Source organism: Manis javanica, chromosome 4 (assembly GCF_040802235.1).
Source record: "Manis javanica isolate MJ-LG chromosome 4, MJ_LKY, whole genome shotgun sequence".
Classification (NCBI taxonomy): Eukaryota; Metazoa; Chordata; class Mammalia; order Pholidota; family Manidae; genus Manis; species Manis javanica.
This window is the reverse complement of record NC_133159.1, coordinates 4,094,480-4,114,508: the sequence shown is the minus strand read 5'-3', so window position 1 is coordinate 4,114,508 and position 20,029 is coordinate 4,094,480. Positions and strand designations below refer to the sequence as shown.

The following is a 20,029-nucleotide window of genomic DNA, read 5'->3' as shown; positions in this document are numbered from 1 at the left end:
TCTGCTTTTGACTCTACGGATTTACTGATTCTGGATATTTCATGTAAACGAACAGGTGGTCTTTCTGGCTTCCTCAGTGAGCGTGATGTTTCCACAGCTCTCAGTGGGCATTGAGGTGGTACGTGATTGCCCTCGGGGATAGCAGACACATGGAGAGCCTGCAGCTGCCTGTCAGGGTCACTGACGTCCATTGCCTGGCTTGTCTCCCTAAATTCTGAGCTCAGGGGACACAGCTCTGAGGGTTGCTGCGACCACCTAGAAGTTGGTATCTGTGTTCAGGACCCTGGAAAGTCAAGACCTTGTACAATATGAAGTGATGCAGCCAGTGGGAGGTCCTCGTTACCACAGGCTTCTGGGGGCTGCTGGCCACGGGGAGAGGAGATGCCTCTGGCAGCACATGGCTTGGGGGCCCAGTCTGACCCTAGGCATTTGCAGACAGCCCTGGATTTCTACGGCTCCCTCCCGGGAGCAAGGGGCTTGCACCCAGTTCCTGGGGTGGGGCCAGCCCTGGGCCTGGGGTGTTGTTCCCTGCTTACTGAAGGCCAGTCCTGGCTCTGAGCAGTGGGGAAATGAGCCTGGGGCAGGGCTCTGGGTCCGCAAGGCACCCTGGCTGTCTGCCAGCTGCCTAAAGGCAGGGTGCTGTCTGTTCTGCCCTTGGTGAGGGGTGCAGGGCCCCTTTGTACCCTGTCCTGGTCCTGAAATTTCTCCCTAGGCCACTGAGTCCCACGGGGGAAAGCCAGGCCCGGGGAGCTGTCCCCAGCCTCCCCCTCCTGTTGGCCGTCTGTGCTCCCAAGGGGCTTTGGTTTGGGTTTTACCTGCCAACTGACAGGGAAAGGGGGGCCTTCCTGCTAATGGCCACCTGGGCGCTCTTCTGCTGGGGAAGCTGAGCTTTCCGGTAAAAGTTGAGCCAAGGCTGGATGTCGGTGTTCAGGCGGGGCAGGGGGACCTGTGTCCAGTGGGATACCTGGGGGGAACTGTTCCCCAAGTTGGGTCCCAGTGAGGCAGCAGCTGGGAGTGGGGTGCAGGTCGGTGACCCTCAAACTGCTCTGTCTGGGCCTGAAGTGCTGCTTCAGTCAGGCAGATGACTGTCCGCAGAGCGCTGCTCTGCTTTGCTCCCCTCGTCTTCATGACAGCCTGACTGCCACGTGGCGTGACTCGCCTGCATGAAGCCCCAGTGCCTGTGGCCCCTGTGCCTGACTGGGCAGAGCCTGCTGGTGCCCTGGGAGAGCCCTGGGCCTTTCCTGGGGGTAGGGACAGAGTGCTGGGGTCGGCAGCGGTGGGTGGAGAGCTTACACAGAAGCTCCCGAGACCTGGCGGATGGACCCTCTCTGCCCAGGGGTGGCCTCACCCGTGGCTCTCGTCTCGGGGCGGGTGGGCAGGCATCCTGCTGGGGAAGCAGGGCGCCCTCTCCTCTGGAAGACCACAGGTGGGGGTCGGGGCAGAGCTCTCCCTGGACTTGGTGCCCCATCCCTCCTCACCCCATGCTGCCTCCACCGCAGTCGGACGAGTGACATCGATCCTTTGAGCAGCCTCAGTCCTGCTCGCCCCCTGGCCTCTGGTTGAGCCTCAGTCTGATGCTATCTCTTTGTTTAATTTCATTTCTCTGTAAAAAAAAAAAAAAAAAATCCCCAGTCTTCATGGATCTTATTTTCTGGACTCGAGGAAACTAACCTTTTCTCTTTAAGGAGGAAATGGGATTCTGGATTCTTCTGTGTCGTGGTTGTCTTTGCACACATGCCATCCTAACTTGCCAACAGGGCAGTGGCCCCAGAGGGTGTGGGCCACCACGGTGGGCGTGGAGGCTTGGAAGCCTAGCAGCATGCAGCATGGTGCTGGGCCCGCCAGGTTCCGGTGGACCCTTTGTATCCGACACACATTTGGACGCCCTCGTTGCTAGTCAGCAGCCCCGGATGGCGTGCCTTACTGGAGAAGCAGCCTGGTCCTGGGAGTGTGGGGCCCTCCACTGTGGCTGCTGCTTCCTGACATGGGCCGGGGTCTCTGGCTCCTTCCACCGCTTCTGGCCTTGGATGTTAGGCCTTGCTTCAGGGTCTGGAATTTGACATCCTGAGCAAAATTTTGGGGCCAGAGCCCTGGGCACTGGCCCTTGACCATGGGAGACTGGCAGCCCGGGCAGATGATGCCCTCCTTCTTCTTCCTTACTGTGGGGTAACTGGGGCACAGTTTCTCCTTGAGGCCTCCAGCGGGGTGGACACTGCTGCCAAGGGGCAGGTGGGCCTCCGTGCTGTCCGGAAGCAGCGGGGCCCAGAGCACACTGCCCCGCCCTGCCTCCCACTCCCTGTCCCCCTGCTCCCCTCGCCATGGCTGACCGGGGTCTGACTCCCAGAAAAAGCCATGGCACTTCAGTCCTTGCCTCAGGCTTGATCTGCTGGAAGAGCCACACCAAGACCTGTGATTTTTGTCTATCTCGGGTGGAGCTTTTGCTTTGTTCCAGATCCCCCAGGAATCTGCTGAGATAGAGCTCCACTCTGGCTCACAGCAGGGCTCGAGGCTCCGTGGAGAATAAGCAGTCACCTGTCCATGTTCCTCCTGCTGCTGCAGAGGTTCAGGACCCCCAGGAGTCAGGTGGATGCATCAGGCTATATTCCCTGTGACAGATTGAAGAAGAGAGGAGCTGCTTTTGTGTGCTTGTGTACATGTGTGCAAACAAGTGTATGCATGGGAATGTGTGTGCATGTGTGTGCAAATATGCATGCATGTTGATGCACGCCCATCTGCACCTGTGCATGCACATGTGAACCATGCATTTGCACACATGTGTACATGGGCATGCATGTGTGTGCACAAGTGTGCTCTGTGTTTGAGTGTGTGTGCGTGTGTATGTGTGTGCATACACAAACAGCCTGCCCTCAAGGGGGTACAGAAGGGGGTCCCTGTGTGCCCTGTGTCATTTAAGACCCTGGCCTAACCCTGGGATGGGTGGGGGCGGGCAGCACTAGCCCTCGCCTTGCGCTCTGTGTCCTCTGCACGGTGGTCGCCTCCTGTCCCTGGAGGGTCACCCCCTAGCTCACTTTCCTCTGCACACTCAGCCCCCCCGTGATGGATTCCTTTACACAGTTCTCATGACCCGCCCCTCCTGCTCAGCTTTAATTAGGTTCCATAAAACATCTCCTGCTGTGGGTTCTGGTTCAGTAATTACTGTATCTTTCAGGTTCAAAGAAACCGGAATCATTCCTTTTAGTAATTTAACAGAACATTTCACGCTGTAAGGGCTAAATGCCTCTCCAGATTCCTCAGCCTTCTCCAAAATAACTCTGAGAGGTATTGGTTTTGTTATCAGAAAAGTCTGGTTTCTTTTTTTATTTCTCCCTCCAATGTCTTCTTGGGTGCTGTGTGGAGCCCTGGCCTCTGTGTGTGGGACCGAAATCTCTGGTCTGTCCCCAAAGCCGGCAGCATAAACCCCGTGAGATGAGCTGCTGGGGAGAGGGACCTGGTTGCTCCTCACATCAGCAAGACTATTTCTTTCATTTAATACCTGCTCCAAATTCAGTGTTGGGGTGCTTCCTGAGATGGGAAGACTAGCAGCCACCCTTCTGGGGAGGAACCCCGACCTGTGCATGTCCAAGCATGTCTCAGACCCGCCAGCTCTCGCCATCCCTGGGGCCACCAGCCTACTCTGAACCGTTACCACCCTTACTGACGTGGACCAGCTTCCTACGGGTCCCTGGGCTTCTACTCTTCCCTCTGTCACTGAGGTCCTCCTTTGAAACTGTAAGTTGGAACAAATAAGATCTGGTCTCCTAGCAACCTTGAAGTTCAGAATACAGTACTGTCGACTGTATTCACTCTGCTGCATGTGAAATCAGAACGCATTTATTTACTAGGTGCAAGTTTGTACCCTTCAACAAGAAATGATTTGTACGTGACATGATTGCAGTGTATGTGCATGCCACCAGTGTGTCCTGTACAAACTCACACGGTGTTATATGCCAATTACATCAGCACCAATAACACTGAGAAACACCCAGAAATGTCCGTTGGAGCAGGCATCGCTCAGCTCTAAAGCTGGCTGATGGGTTCCCTTTGTTCATGGGAGAAAAGTCCCGTGCCCTCTGTGCTTTGGGGAAGTGGGGCTCTCTTGTCTCCCCTGTTGGGTGGGGCTTCAGCTCTTGGCTCCTGGCACTGCCTCTCCTGAGGGGAGTCTGTCAGTGTGGCACCTCTGCTGTTCTGCACCCCAGGCCCTAGGCTGACTTTCCTGGACGGGGAGCTGAGTCAGTCGGATTTTGGGACCCCAGGCCCTAGGCCACTTCCTTCAGCTCTGCCTCTGTGGTAGCAAGGGTCTGCTCTGCCCAGACTGCCACTTTAGTTTGTTTTCAGTTGGTTCAGACTCCGCCAGGGAGAGGGGGTGTCATTTCTGGGCCCCTCTTAAGCTCCAATGAGCCCCCAGTCTGGGCTGTCTCCCTGCCTGGGTCTCCCCTGTTCTAGCCACCACCCTCCCCAGCCACAGTCTACACACTAGGACCCTCCAGTTATTTTCCCCTGTTCTTTCCCTTCAGTGGCTGCCAGGGAGCTCACAGTCCCGGGAGGGGGATGCACCTGCAAACCACCGCTGTGAAGCGGCACCATGGAAAAGCAGTGGTCGTAAGGGAGGGATATGGCTGGGAATCCACCCTGGCGACCATTTCTGGCCTCCAGTTGCCTCATCTTTAAAATGACGGTAGTGGACTTAACTCACAGGGCTTTGCAGGTAGATAGGATCCTTGCCGTCATTGCTCTGTTAGCCATTGCTATGAATATGTTGGTACCAAGTGTTAGATGCAAAGATCTGACGAAGCCTGGCTAAGGTGCCTCTCCACCCCGCAGAGATGAGGCTATGATGAGACATCCTCCAAGGGCATGCATTTATCAAAGCTGCGTAAGAGGGTCGCGGCCGCAGCGGGCGTCCTACTTCTTGAATCACTCTGTGATGGTTTGACAGCCCCTCGGCGTCCAGCTTGACTCTTTCTAATCCCTACAGCAGAGAGATTCGGCAGCTGTCCTGAGGTCCTTCAGGGGACCCCGAGATGCGAGGAGTGAGTGAGCCCCAGGGGAGGGCCAGGTCAGGCAGGGCAACGGGAGCAGGGCTCTCCTGGACCCCCCAGCCCTGCAGTCCCGCCAGCTTGGGCGGTCAGAGCTGGATTTTGCTGTGCAGCGTTACCTGGCTCGATGCCCGCCGTCTTGTGCTGACGGGAACAGTGACTGCAGGGGCGGGAGGGCTGTCTGGGGTCCTCCTGCATCGTCCCCTCCCTCCACGGGCAGGAGGAGGAGGCTGGGACGCAGGGGAGCAAGCTCCTCCTGCTAGGCCGAGCCGGGAGCAGGGCAGACAGAGGGATTTGCTTACCGTGTGCTTCCTTACGATTGTCTGTCTCACCCTCGGTCCACCAGCTCTAGGAGGGCAGGGACCCCGCTTCTGGTTTCGCTGTGCCTAGAACAGCACATCCGGGGCCCGGGAGGCATTTCCCAGATGACTGAGAGCTGGGGCTCAGGGTTTGCTAGAATGTCCGGGGCCCCAGCTTGCGTAAGGTTTGCTGGCCTCCCTCCTCCAGGGCAGCCCCTGTGGACACAGCATGCAGGCCCCACTGCCCACTCCCCAGACCCATCCCACATGCCTCTGCAAATGCCCCCACCCTGCCCCTTTGCTTCTGACGTACTCCACCTCCTTCACTCATGGCTGCAACGTGATTTTCTCATCATTTCTCATTTGCTTACTTATGGATAAGCGAATAATAAGAAAATCATGTGGAACTCCATGGGTCTAGCTGTCCACACGCTGCACATTCCAAAGAAAGGCCTGGCTCACCTCTAAGCCCTAGGAATATCCTGCCTGTCGGAAACGTCTTTGTTAACCCGAGGCCTTGGGTCACCCTGGATAGTCTAACAGTGTGATTTATGGTGGGGCCTTGGCCGCATGGTGTGGATTTGACCTCTGCAGGGGCTGGAGACTAAGGTCAGCACAGGCGATCAGCGATGCCTCTGGGACCACCCCAGAAAAATCCCTGGACACCAGGGCTTGGCTGAGCTTCCTGGGCCGGCCTCACTTTGTGCAGGTCGCTACTCATTTCGGGGAGGAGCGCTGTCCGCACGCCTCCAACAGGAGAGGAAGGCTGCGAGCCTGGTCTCCGGGGACTGGGCCCCGTGCGCCTCTTCCCTTGGTGGGTTTTAGCCTGTATCCCTTCACTGTCACAAACCACAACCAGGGCCATCATTACTTCTGAGTTCTGTGAATCCTCCAAGCAAGTCCCTGAATCTCGGGGTGGCCTTGGGGACCGCTAAGCTCCCTGTGCCTCCGTAGGGAGCACGGAACTGAGTTAGAGTTCTTGCGACTTTAAATTTTGGCTTAATTCCAAATTTATACCAACGTTGCAAGGATGGTAAAGGAATTCTTGTGTTCTCCATCCAAAAGCAGCCGTTGTTCACACTCCACCCACGGGGCCTTATCATCCTCTTTCTCCCTATATGTATTCAGATTTCTTCAGCCTCCCGATCGCGTCCCGCGTACCTGTTGTCGATCACCGTCCGAGCTAACGCAGGGACGCGCAGCGCACTTAGCCGCCACCCCTCTTCTGTCTCCTTTAATCTGGAGGAGCGCCTCAGCTTTCCTCTGGAACTTTGACCCTGACATCTTGAAAGATAACAGGCCAGTGGTTTGGTAATGCCCTTTAATTTCAGTTTTCCGTCATTTCCTCGTGTTTAGATCCAGGTTATGCACGGGCAGGGCATCTCCTGAAGGGACACTGTGTCCTGCTCGGTCCGCCGTGTCAGGAGGCGTGGGTAGCTAAGCAGTGGCGCTGTGAATCCCGATCACTTGGCCGAGGCACGCCCACTAGTCTACCTACTTCAAGGGGCGTTTTTCCCCTTTACAATTACTAGGTAATTTGTAGGCAGATGCTTTGAGATTGGGTAAATGTTGTGCTTCTAAGCAAACCTTTATAGCTACTGTTTTTTCGCTGATGATTTCCAGCATCCTTGTACATTTATTTATTCAGAGGCATTCTATGAGAAAGCTTTCTTGTTTCTCCCATTAATTTATTAAGTTATATTAATATTCATTAAATTTCTTTCTTCACCTATTCCATTTTTATTAAATTTACTCATTAATTTATATATGTATGGACTCGTGGCTTCTTATTTCATCAATGGGCTGTAATCGGTCACTACCACTATTCATTTTTCTGCTTGGGTTGTCCCAGGTCTGGCTCCCAGGCGCCCTGTCCGGCTGGCTGCTGGGCCCTCTGCCAGCCTCTCTCTCTGAGCACCTGCCCTCTCCAGCCTCACCTCATACCCATCTGTTCTCCAGGAGGCCTGGTCACACCTTCTCCCTTGTGCGCTCAGGTCTGGTCACACTTCAGGGCTTGGGGGCCTCAGTGCCGGATCTCCATGGGCTGAAGTGGCATAGAGATGGATGGTTCCATCATTTGGAACTGAAGATGCTCCTATGCTCAGGCTTGGAGCATGATCCTGTTAACAGCCAGTTCCTCTCTGGCGAAGATGCCCGATGAAATGGGAGGTCATGCAAGGGCCTTTGTTGGCCACAGCATATCAATGCCTGGCTTAACTCTCCCTCGCAGGATGGGGAGCGGGATATAGGGATGACTTCAAGCTTTTTAAAATATACGCCTGCAATGTGTTCCAACATGGTGGCACTGAACAAGGGTTCCCCGCCGCACCCTGCCGTCTTTTCTTTTGCTCCAAGGGCAGGGATGCTTGTTCTCTGTAGGCTGCAAAGATCCCTGGAGAGCCTCCTACCAAGCAGAAGCTCAGTGAACGTTTGCTAGTCCTTTCAGCCTATGAGATGTGTGCATGTGTGAGTGCTTCCATGTCATGATGTATGTGCACACGTGCATACACATGCACACACACGTAAGCATGTACACATACATATAAGTATGTGGGTGTGTGCATGCTCGTGTCTACATGAGTATGGGGTGTGCATGTATATACACATGAGCACATATGTATGCATGTTTGTGTATATGCACATGTGCCTGGGTGCATGTGTGAGAGTCGGTGTGTGTTTATGTGAGTGTCTGTGGAGGAGGCTGTGTGGAGGGATCACTGAGCGGCTGGCGGGAAGGATCACTCCCAGGTTGCTCCCCACCTGCCCACCTGCAGGAGCAGAAATTTATTATGGCTGGAAAAGATGTGGCTCCTACTGCTTAGGGAGGGGCCAGCAATAGGTGCAGACATATTTAAGAGAATGACTCAGGGAGAAAAGAGTGTGTGGCGAGTGATGTGAACCCTCACTCCAGGCTCAGAGAAATTGGCCATTGCCCACCTGCTATTCCCTGTATCTGAGAATGAGCCCCCCATGCCCAGAGGCATTTAAGTGTGCAAGAGGTGCCCAGATGGGCTGAATGGCTGGCCTCTAGTGTTCTTTCCTAACCTGAGGGGAGTGGCTTTCTCAGACATGGGTGCAACCCCAGGAGGAGAGGGGCCTGGCTCTGCAGTCCCCACCTAGAAGTCCCAAGGAAAGACTCTCTTCTCACGATGCTACTTCTCACTAAAGTAGAAATGACTGATTCAGTTTAACGTATATCTCCTTTACAGGTTGCATTTTTCTTTCTTCTTAATGCTTTCTGAGTCATTCCATGTGCCAGTCCCAGTGTCAGATACCTTGGTGACTTCTCATTACATTTTTACAGCATCCTGTGTGCATGTGTGCATGTGTCCTATCCCTCTTTTATATGTGAGACCAGCGAGGCTCAGAGAGGTCAGTGATTTCCTTCAAGTTTGCTCTATTAGAGAGGCAGAGAGAGGGAGAGAGAGAGACTGCCCGCCTAACTCCATACCCGCCGCACCTGGGTCTACAGAGCAAGGCCTGGTCGCTCCTTGTTCTCAGTTTCTAGGCTGAAGACTTTCTGCCACGTGAACTGGCGGTGCCGACCCTCCCCACAGCCCCTCACCTCCTCCTGGGGCGTTCTTCTGCTGCCACGCCCAGGTCTGTGCACCTGCTGCTCGCATTTCCTGGGACACTCCGTGCTGTGCCGGCGTTGTCACTGCTGCCTCCCGTCCCTCCAGGGGATCCGTGATCTCGGCCGGGCCTTCCTGATCGCCTGATTTAACGGTGTCTTCCCCTAGCTCTGCCCTGTGCATGTGTGCCGCCTGACCCTCGTAGATGCAATTACTGATTATTTTCTGCCTCCTCCAACTAGAACACAAGCCATCTGAAGGCAGGTGTTCTGACTGTTTTCTTCACAGCCAGACTGGATTCTGGGACCACAAGATAGGAAGGAACCGGGCCAGCCCTGGGGGGCAGGTGGGGGCCGCTTAGACCTGTTCTCTGGGCTCCCAGGGAGTGGGCAGGGCTCTGCCTGCTTGCCCCTCTGCGCACCCCAGGCCACAGCACAGCCTACCCTGTAGCGGGGAGCAATCTGACTCCCACTGCCTCACCTCCAAGAGATTTCCACAGGCTCACGATGCATTCATGCAGCTGCTCAGAGGGTGGCCCCTTCCCTAAATTGCTACCTGTTTGGACAAGATAAGTACAGAAATTGAGAGTAAGCATTAAGAAAACATTGTAGCAATTTTCAGGGTAATTTTGTGTCTGTTGAATTTAACAATAAAAATTTGGTCTTGCATTTTGTAAGATTTTTTCATTTTTTCTAGTCATTCATTTTTACTGTATTTATGAAAGTACTGGTTCATGACCAAGTCGGGGGAAAAAAAAATGTGTCCTTCTCTGCAGATAGTTGATAAGCCCGCTTTAGAGAACAACTTGTTTATGGACATTGAGGGGGAGTTAGTGGCCTTAGGAAGTGGCCTTAAATGGAGCGCCAGGGGGAACAGGGCAAAGGGATGAGTCAGAGAGGGAGCAGGTCACTAGCACCTGCTGCAGAAGCTGGTCTTCCGTTCGGACTTGGAGGGGAGATGAAGGTGAGGTGTGGCTGGGAGTCTTCTAATACCTGAAAGGCTGTCCTGGGTGGGGCCGGCCAGTTCTAGGTAATGCCCATGGGTTGGGTTAGAATTTTGTCTACAGCAGCTGCTGAATAACGGTTATCCGTCCCTCCTCCACCCACCCACCATCCATCCATCCACCCTGCACATATTTATTAAGCACCTATTATGCCAAGTGTTAAACAGGTAGTGTTCTGGGCGCTGAGGATACAACAATAAACAAAGACGACAGTTCGTGCCCTCAGGGGGCTGATGTCCTAGCAGGGCAAGGGGACAGCCCAGCACATCAACCCCGCATTCTGCCGAGTGCTGTGAAAGAGAGTGATGGGGGCTGGGACGAGCTGGGTTGAATGACTGGAGAAACCAAGGAGCTGAGGGTCACACTGAGCCTGGAAGCATGCTAGGGAGCCCCCCTGGGGAGGGTGTCTGGGAAGGCGTGTTGGTGGAAGAGGGCGAGGGCTGCGTACAGGAAGCTGGGGAAGGCGCTCAGCCCCTGGGCAGAGCAAGGTGGGGCTGGAGTCAGGCAGGCCACTGAGCCAGGCCTTGCATGTCATGGAGAGGGTTGCAGGCTGTACTGTGGGTGTAAAGGACAGCCCTGTGGGAGTGAAGCCAAGGGCACAGCCTGAGCTGACACTCCCAGAGGTGGAGTGGGGCACGATGGACACCTGCAGGCCCCCTGTATTCCTGGAAGGGGTGGAGCTCCTCTGAGGACCCTCCCACTGCTACGATGCTGGGACCGCAAAGCCAGCCAGGGTCACAAAGCGCAGGTCCCCAGGGGGCTGTGCAGGCAGAGTGGGTGAGCGACCTGGGCCAGTTGTGAGTGCCCACGTGTCACTGTGGGAGCCCGGGGGGGCACTGGGGCAAATCGGCCCGGGGCCACCTGCTGGTGGCCCTGCAGGAGGGTAGGCCTGTGTCTCCAGCTTCCTCAAGAGAACCTAGAGGTTGGGGGCTTACACACAACCTCTTGATTTTTAAGTGTGGCCTCAGATGAAAATCACATAAACCACTGGGTGGGACGGACAACTTCTGTCTGCAGGCTGCAGAGACCTGCTTGTGAGCCCCTGTGGGGGCCACCCGCCATGTGAGCTGTGCCGTGTTCCACACTGCTGCCCTGTGCTGGCTGGTGTTGGCCCCCCGGCACAGGCATGGTGCCTAGCCCTGTCCTGCAGGAGCTCATGCCTGGAGAGCATGGCCTCTCTGGTTCTGGCAAGTTCTGACACCCTCAGAGGCTTCTCTCTGCTGGCCCCAGAGCCTCATGCTCCCCCCAAGCCCGCCCTGATCCATCCTGGGCAATGAGGGAGACTGTCCCTCTGATGCCTCCCCTTCCCCGGCTCAGGCGGACCTGCGGATGGAGGGCGTTGGCACTGTCCTGAAGGGCAGGGGAGAGCTTATTCACACCGTGTCTCCTTTCTCTCTGTGTAAGAGGTAATGCATGTTCATTGTAGAATAAGCAGAAAACAGAAGTAAGAGGAAGGAAAAGCCCGCCTAGAATCTCATCACTCAGGAAATGGTGGTGAGGTTTCAGGCCCTCTGCTCTTCTTGAGCCTGGTGTTCGTCCGTGGCTGTGAGTGCACAGGCACTCCTCGAGCTGGGAGGCGGGCCAGCGCTGTGCCCCAGAGTCTGGGCAGGGCTTTGCGATGGCCCCGCTAGCAGAGAGTGAGGGAAGTGGCCCTGTGACTGCTGGCTGAGGTCATAAAGGGCCCCTTGACACCCCCCAGTTCACTGGAACGGCCTGAGCCGTTGTACGAAGTCCGACCACCCCAAGACCACCATGCTGGGACCCCCACAGGTGCTGTGACCGACTGTCCTTGCCCTTCAGCCATGGTGGCCCAGGTGAAAGACACCACCCTGGCCGGATCCTGCAGCTCCAGTCCCGGCCGATGTCCCCACGGCCCGAGCAGAGGGGAGCCGCTGCGCCCTGCAGAATTCCTGGCCCGCAGATCCAGGGCCGAATCCAGTGACACCACGCTCTGGGGTGGGTCATTGGGACGCAGCAGATCTCCGGAATCTCCGGAATGGGGGCCCTCAGGACCGATCGTTGGGTGCAGTAACTTGCTTTTTTCCCTCCATATTTCATCAGTGTCTTTTCATTAAGCTTTCCTACAACATCAATTTTAATGGCTATATAATATCACGCAATATGGACGCGCTGTAATTCATCTGACCAGTCCTTCAGGTTAGAACTGGCTTATACCCAACCTCCCATCGCTGCCGTCTCCCTCCAGCCTGCTGTGCCACCCCTACCCCACTGTGCCTGGAGTCTGGCACCCCACACTGGCTGCTCCCAGCCTGCTGTGCTGTCCTCGCCCACACCAGCTGCTACCCAGGCAGCCCCTTCCTCCTGCTCAGCGCCCATGCCCTGCCTGGCAGCCAGGCCCCTCGACCCCTCTGCCCCTGCAGGTACCTGGCTGGCCTGGCCCTAATGGCTTTTGGACTGACCTGTTCAGGAGCGGGCGAGGAAAGGAAGGTGACAGGGCACCTTGAACCTGTGTATGATGCTGAAGTTCTGTTCCGGGCTATGCATACCTGTTTGCTGAGCACTAGAAGAAGCTTTTTTCTCTTTGTAAGTGGAACTCTGTGCTCTCTGCAGAGCGACCACTTACCTTTGTTCCCTACGCAGAGTGTTAATAGAATATCTGCCCTCTGCGCTGCGAACCGGCCTTGCCCTGTAAGCACATTGCCTCCCCTGACAATGGTTTTATCGGGCGGCTGCGGGGAAGCTGGCCACGGTGCCCTCTTCGCGGTTCTTGTAGGGTAACTCACTTTCCCCAACAATAAAGCGACAGAGAAGCCCCTATAATCATAATATGGTCGGCCAGAATATGAGGTCCTCCCTCGTTTCTGGCAGATACAGGATTTAGCTGCTCAAGAGTTCCCATCATTCGAGCTGGAAGTTCTCTTCCCAGGTTCGTCCTCAGGGCAGAGTGGCGGGTGTTTTACGTTTTCCTTTCCCAGCTTTGTCAAGAAACAATTGACATAGAACACGGTGTAAGTTCCAGGTGTAACACTGTTGATTTGATACACTTATTGCAAAATGAGCTTATACCACCTCTTGCTACGGTTTCTTTTTTTGTGTTGAGGACATTTAAGATCTACTCTCCCAGCAACCTTCGAGTATATGCTACAATGTCATTAGCTATAACCACTAGGCTGCATATTAGATCCCAGGACTTGTTCTTCACGTGACTGGAAGTTTGTATCCATGGACCAACAGCTCCACATCCCTCCCTGCCCCAGCCCATGGTAACCACCACTCTATTGTCTGTTTCTCTGAGTGTGGTTTTTGAAGATTCCACAAATAAGGTATTTATCTTTCTGTGACTTATTTCACTTAGCATAATGCTCTCAAATCTCACCCAGTTGTGGCAGATGACAGCCTTCTTTCTGATGGCTGAATAGTGTTCTATTGTCTATATGCACACCTCTTCATCCATTCGTCCATTCATTCATTCATGGACACTTAGGTTGTGTCCGTACCTTTACTGTTGTGAATGATGCTGCAGTAAATGTGGGGGCGCAGATACCTCTACAAGATCATGATTTCAAGTCCCTTGGATACATACCCAGATGTGGCATAGCTGGATCATATGTAGTTCTATTTTCATTTTTTTGAGGAATCCCATACTGTTTTCCAGAGTGGCTGTGGCTGGCATCCTGACTTCATCAAGGGTTCTTGCCACATGGTGGCTGAGGGGTCTGGCAGAGCTGGACATGCCTGCTGCCCTGGCCTGGCACCTGGTGGGCACAGAACAGCATCAGGGCTAATGGGGTCAGATGGCCAGAATTCAAACTCTAATGGGCCACTTGCTAGCTGTGTGGTCCTGCTCAGTTACTCAACCCCTCTGAGCTGCCCTTTCCTTATCTGTAGATGAGGATAAAAGCAGGAACTATCACGCCATAGGTTGGTGTGAGACTGTAATAGGATTATGCAAGTCCTTAGCATGGTGCCCAGCACATAATAAATGCCCACTAGTACCTCTTCTGGGACATAGTAGATAAAGCTGCCCATGTGAGGGTAGCTCCAGTACCAATGGATCAATGCCCAAACCCCCTGTTGTGGCTGGGCTCCCGGTCAGCTCTCCTAGTGGGGACCTCCGCTGTTCGCTCCATCCACCGTATTCAACATGCCTCGAGGAGCATGTTGCTCCTGACTAATACTCTGTAATTAAAAATAATTGGGAGCTTTTGAAGACCCAGACTATAAAGCGACCTCCTCTCTTTTCTTTTTTTAACAGCTTTATTGAAGTATAATTGGCAATAACTGGGTGGGATTAGCCTTCCAACTTTGTCCTTCATCGAAGTTGGGAGCTACCGTACCTGTGCCGCATTTCCCCATGAATTCTGGGACCTGCCTGTTAACTTCTATTTCAAGCCTGCCGGGATTTTGACTGGGGTTGTGTTAGGCTGTAGGTCAGTTGTGAATCTGTCTTTTTCTGAGATTCTTTTTTGGGCATAAACAAGCAGACTTATCTGACATACAGGCCTGTCTGGGATTTGAGATCTCCGGGTCTTCTGACTCAGTTTACTTGCCTGGCTCCTCTGTAGGTCCTCTCAAGTAAAAGTCCTGAGGGAAGACAGAAACAGCTGGCCAGGTGACGGGCGCTGCCTGAAGCACTCCAGTTACATGGAGTCCACGAGATCCTCAACAATTCTACCGACCCTATTCTTCCATGATGATGCAGGGGTGCACAGGCTGTGTGAGCGCCCCGAGTACACAGCTGCCAGGTGGAAGGAAGCATGCAGGCCCCACCCCACACTGCCCGTAGCTGGCTCACAGCTCACGTTTCAGGTTCCACCTCCCAAGTGAACTCTCACTAGGACGCCAACCCATCTTCCAGTTTGGTGACGGAAAAGTAATAGACAAATAGAAACTACTGCATTTATATAGATTCAAGGCATAAGCACAAAGTGTGGGTTTTTAGAAAGAAAATAAGGGTGATTAAACATAGAAACCACATGGCCCAGTAATTCCCCTTCAAAACATATTCCCAAGAGAAATGAGAGGGTACGCCTACACAAAGACATGCACACACATGGCCAAGCAGCATGGTCCACAGCAGCCAGGAGGCGAAAACAGCTCAACTCCCCATCAAATATACACGCGTGGAGGAACAGGGTGTGGTCCGTCCATACCGTGGAAAATTGTTCATCCTTCAAAAGGGACAAAACCCTGACTTATAAGAAATTTTTTACTTGAAGCATAGTTGACATATCATATCCTATTAGTTTCAGGGGTACCACATAGTGATTCAACACTGATATATGTTATAAAACACTCACCTCAAGGCACAGTTACCATCTGTCATCTTACAAAGTTCCTCCAATATTATTGACTAGATTCCCTATGCTGTACGTTGTGTCCCTGTGGTCTATTTATTTTATAACTGGAAGTCTGTACCTCGGGATTCCCTTCACCTATTTGCCTGCCCCCTCGCCACCCGCCGCCCCGTCTGGCGACCAACAGTTTGTTCTCTGGGTTTGTTCATTTGTTTTGTTCTGTGGGTTCCACATACAAGTGAAGTCATATGGTGTTTAACTTACTTTGTATGACTTAGAATTGTGCATGTAAATGAGTGGGTCATATGCTATGTGAATTATATCTCAGTAAAGCCATTAATACCAAAAATCCTTCCATGATATTTTCTAAGAGGATCCCCCTCTCGCTCTGCCTTCTAAGATGCCGTTTGTCTGTGATAAACTCACCCATATTCACCAGAGTAATTTCCCCTGGGCTTGGTCTCCTCCTCCACATCCCTCGGTGTCTAAGTACATGGCACATAGTTGATACTCAATAAATACTGTAAAATGAATGAACAAATGTATTGCCCAACTGTTCAGCACTATTACCAGTTAAATGGGAGATTCCTGGAAACCTGGTACCTTAATGCAAAAATGTGGTTTATTTAAAAAAATGGGAAGTAAACAATTCAGTGGCATTTGGTACTTTCACCACATTGTGCAACGAGCACCTTTAACTGGTTTCACAACATGGTCATCGCCCCACAGGAGAGCCGGCGCCTCTCAGCAGTCGTTCCTGCTCCCCACTTCCAACCCCTGGCAGCTGCTGGCCTTCATCCTGACTCTATGGATCTGCCTTTTCTGCACTTTTCATGTAAGTGGCATCATATATTACGTGACCTTTCGTGTTTGGCTTCTCTCCTTTAGCAGCCTGTTTTCAAGGTTCATCCAAGTTGTGATCCGAATTTCCTTCCTTGTCCTGGCTGAATGATATTCCAGTGTGGGGATGGGCCCTACTTTGTTCCCACATTCTTAAGCCTACAGACACTTGGGTGGTTTGAAGGGATGCCTTCCTAATGTGTAAATACATAGCGCAGGGCGGGGTGGGGGGCGGGGCCTTCCCGGGGGCGGTGCCCTCCCACCCCGGCTCACTGCAAGTCTCAGCCGCGGGTCAGGTCTGGGGCTTAGAGCCCGGGGCCAGCGTCCCCTCCATGATTTCTGGCAGCTTTGTGCCTCCGTGTGAACACGGGGGCGGGGGGTGGGGGGCGCGGAGAGGGGCTGGTTGCTGTGCGAGTCGAAAGCCAGAGCGGTGGTCAGCGTTGGGCGTTTTTAGCTTGGTCTCAATCTCACTTGCATTGAATCAGAAAAATGTATTGGAAACCAGGTGAGCCTGGTGAGGTGGGGGTGGGGCTGGGCTCTCAGGAGGCCTCCTGTCCTGCAGAGAGTGGTCCCTCTGCCACCGTGGCCTGCCTGGGGATCTGCCCACGGCCCTCCTGAAGGTTGGTGCAAGGAGCACATCCATTCCATGTGGCCCGAGTCCTTACTGCTGGGTGGTGACTGATGAGAAATCTCTGCAAAGGTGGCCTGATTCTGCAACTCAGATTCAAGGGCACAGAGAGTGGGGGACACAGCAAACATGGGAACAGAAAGCCTGGCTGCTCCTGGGCCCTTCTCCATGCCTGGGCCTTCCAGGAGCGCAGATGGTCCATGCACCTATCTCCATGCACCTGGTCCCTCTGCATCCCAGGCCCTGGTCAAAGCCTCCTCCTCCAGGAAGCCAGCCTCAATCTCTCCCTTAGCAGGAATGGCTGCATCCAGGCTGAACTGAGACCTGCAGGCAAAGTTGAGCAAAATGGTATTTGAGCAGATTTCTAGCCATGTGCACCACAGGTTGTTCCTGGTCACATGTTTGATGTCTGCAGAGACTCTCCTATTGTCACACATGGAGGTCTGGACTGGTGCCTGGCAGGACTCGGTACCCAGAGAGGGCAGGGCCTGCTTGTGATGGGGATGGACTGTGCCCTCCCCTCACAGAGCTGCCCCTCAATTCTACCCTCATCTGGGGGTGCCCCTGCCTTGGCCTCCTTTGCAGGGCTGTGTGAGGGTCACACTCAGTGGGGCTGTGGGTGCAGTTTGCGGAGGGAAGGGGCTGCGCCTGCCTGCTGGGTCTCTCGCCTGAGGCCTGTGAGACTGAGTCACCCTGAACATGAGCTGCTGTTTGCATTCTCCTTGGAAGGAGCAGAGAGAAGAGAAGGGTCTCACCCAAACTCACAAGGACTTCAGGGCCTCCTCAAGATGCAGTGATTTATGTGATAAAGGTGAAGGGATTTTAAAGATGCAGTTAAAGTCCCAAATCAGTTGATGTTGAGTTTATCCTGGGTGGGCCTGACCTAATTGGGTGAGTCCTAAAAGGGATGGGGCCTTTCCCAAAGTCAGAGGTCCTCGTCCTGGCCATGTGTGACAAGTCCAGGTGGCTAGGACCTGAGAGTGGCCTGCAGGTGCTAAGAGTGGCGGGGACCTTAGTGTCATGGTGCTGGAGTTAGATTCTGCCGACAACCTGAAGGTGGTTAGACGAGGACCCCGGGCTCCAGCTGAAAATGAGGGTGTAGCCCTTGACTGCAGCCCCTGAGTGCCCGAGCGGAGGGTCCAGCCCCCTGTGTGTGGACTCCGAGCCGCGGGTGCTGGGACGTCCCACCTGCCCATGGTTTTGAGCTGCTAAGTCCGCCTGGGCTGTTCTGTAGCTGCACATGAGTGAGCCATGTAGGAGTCACGGTTTGGTTTAGAACGTGGAAGCAGCTGGAGTCGGTTTAGGATGTATTCCTTTAGTTTTGGTGAGGCTCTCAGTTTAGGTTTTAAGTGATTTCTTCTCTCTGCCTTTTTCCTGAAAGTCTTAACCTTAAAGGTCGGAAACCATCTCCTGAGTCCTAGCTCTGGGCTCTCCTGGGCTGCCCGTCCCTCTCCCCCTCAGTACCTGCCGGTCTCAGAGCTTCACAGCCTATTGACGTGTTCGGAGGGAACTGAACTCAAACACCCATAAACCCAGGTGCAATTTGACTTTCAGTGGGCTGGCAAAGTTGCTGGCCACTTACTGTTTTAAATAACATGTTCTTCCTATAGGGCCTATAACATGCATGATTAAGTGAGACTCCGTTTGAGATTGCCGTGCTTCGCATGTTGAAACAGGATTGGTCTGGCCATGTTCCCTGTGGTGGACCGGCTCTGCCTTGACAGCCCCCTCCCCGGCTCCCGGCAGTGGGGAGGGCTCTGCAGAGCAAGGACACACGTACCCACCGTGCTGCTCCAGCGAGGGCATGACTCAGGGGACGAGGACGGGGCCCCGGCTGGCAGCCTCCATCTCTCTTGTTCTCGTTTCCTCTTCTCCTCGGCATTCTTCCCTGTCTCTGTGGCCCAGGTTTCTCCACTGTCCATGTGGCTGGCTGCCCATGGCACCTGAGCTTGCAGGTGACAGGCCAGCCTCTTAGATACGCAACTTCTTCTCTGGGTTGTCACTCAACTTTTCCAGGAGAGGAAATCTGATCGGCTCGTTGAATCTAGTGCACAGTCCTGTTCCCGTCAGCATCCCTTGGGGGTGGGAGCACGTGGAATGAGGGCGCTGCCAGGACTGGGGATGCCTCCCAGGAAGGAGGTGCTGATCTCTGTCTTGTGGGCAACAGTATGGACAGGACAGCTTTGGCCAGCATCCCAGCCATGGCTGACTGTCCCACACGGGTGCCGAGGGCCGGAGGGTCCTCCATGGTCAGCTCACCAACCATCCACAGTCTGGACTCTCTCCCTCTGTTTGAAGCCCTCCAGAGCCTGCAGACACCAACTGGATGACTGAGATGTCTAACGGTGATGTTCCACCACGGTGATGGCCCCAGCCGTGGCCACCTAAGGATTTGCTCCCGCTGGCTTGCTTGGACCAGCTCATCCCTCCGAGGGCAGTTCTTAAAAACCCCCTCACTGCAGAGCCTGGCTGTCGGTGCAGGAACCACCTCCTCCAGCCTGGGTGCTTCTCAGAACGGGCTCTCCCCTCAGAGAGGGCAGGTCCTGCCCATCTGGAAAAGTACGAGTGGCGTGACCCCGTGTATTTACACAGCTATGCCGTCGTGAGATGAGGCTGGCCTCACTTACTGGATTCTTTTAAGATTAAAGCTGTCAACAATCAGATATGAACTCTTTACATGAGCAACTCTATTAAGCGCTCTCAATCACAGCCAGACCAAGGGACTTCTAAATGGAACAACGGCTCACTGAGAAGCACATTTGACAAGTTGCCAAAAGTAAAAAAATAAGCCCTGGTATGGGAAATGACAAAGACCTCAAACAGCCCTTGTCAGGATATAACCAAGTGGAGATGGATGACCTTGGAAGTGAGGCGCGGGTGCGCGTCCTGCTCCCATCTGGAGCAGGCGGCAAGAGGCGTCGGGCCCATCCATCTCTCGTTCCGGTTCCTGTAGATGGAGCATGAAGAATGGCCAGGGATGCAGTGAGTAAACATCTCATCCTTCACTTCCCGAGGGCACAGGCCTCATTCACCCTGACAGGGACCCGGATGAAGACAGATTACCTGGTGGGGGCGCAGGCAGGGGAGCTTTGCCACACCTTTAACTCCGACGCATAGCCCCAGAGGTTTCTGGGATGAATGGCGAGAAGCCGTTCGTGGCTTGAGTGGTGGACTTTTAATTAGCAGTGTGATGTGTGGGCCTGCCTGTCCTCTGCCCGCTGGTGGGCATCGCCCCAGGCTCCTTCCAGGTGCCAGCCACTCTCCCGCCTGGGCATCCCCATTTGTAAACACACACCTGCGAGCACAGTGAGGGTCTGTGTGCCCCCCTCACTGGGCTTCAGGTCTTTCTGGGCAGAAGCCATACGTCCTCTCCAGCCCCACGGCCAGCACAGC

The 20,029-nt window shown here is 54.1% G+C and overlaps 2 long non-coding RNA genes across 3 annotated transcripts; one reads left to right on the top strand and one right to left on the bottom strand.

Moving 5' to 3' along the window:
• Window positions 1-5,342: 5,342 nt before the first annotated feature.
• Window positions 5,343-11,523, bottom strand: LOC140848642 (uncharacterized). Its single transcript, XR_012129732.1, has 5 exons — window positions 11,234-11,523; window positions 8,901-9,462; window positions 7,273-7,379; window positions 6,497-6,619; window positions 5,343-5,551 (listed from the first exon to the last, which is right to left on the bottom strand). It is a non-coding gene; the product is annotated as an uncharacterized lncRNA (long non-coding RNA).
• A 108-nt stretch (window positions 11,524-11,631) lies between these two features.
• On the top strand, window positions 11,632-19,692 carry LOC140848641 (uncharacterized). Of its 2 annotated transcripts, XR_012129730.1 has the most exons (4): window positions 11,632-11,866; window positions 14,437-14,588; window positions 15,898-16,003; window positions 18,935-19,692. It is a non-coding gene; the product is annotated as an uncharacterized lncRNA (long non-coding RNA). The 2 variants fall into 2 exon arrangements; XR_012129731.1 differs by lacking the exon at window positions 14,437-14,588.
• The last annotated feature ends 337 nt before the right edge of the window (window positions 19,693-20,029 follow it).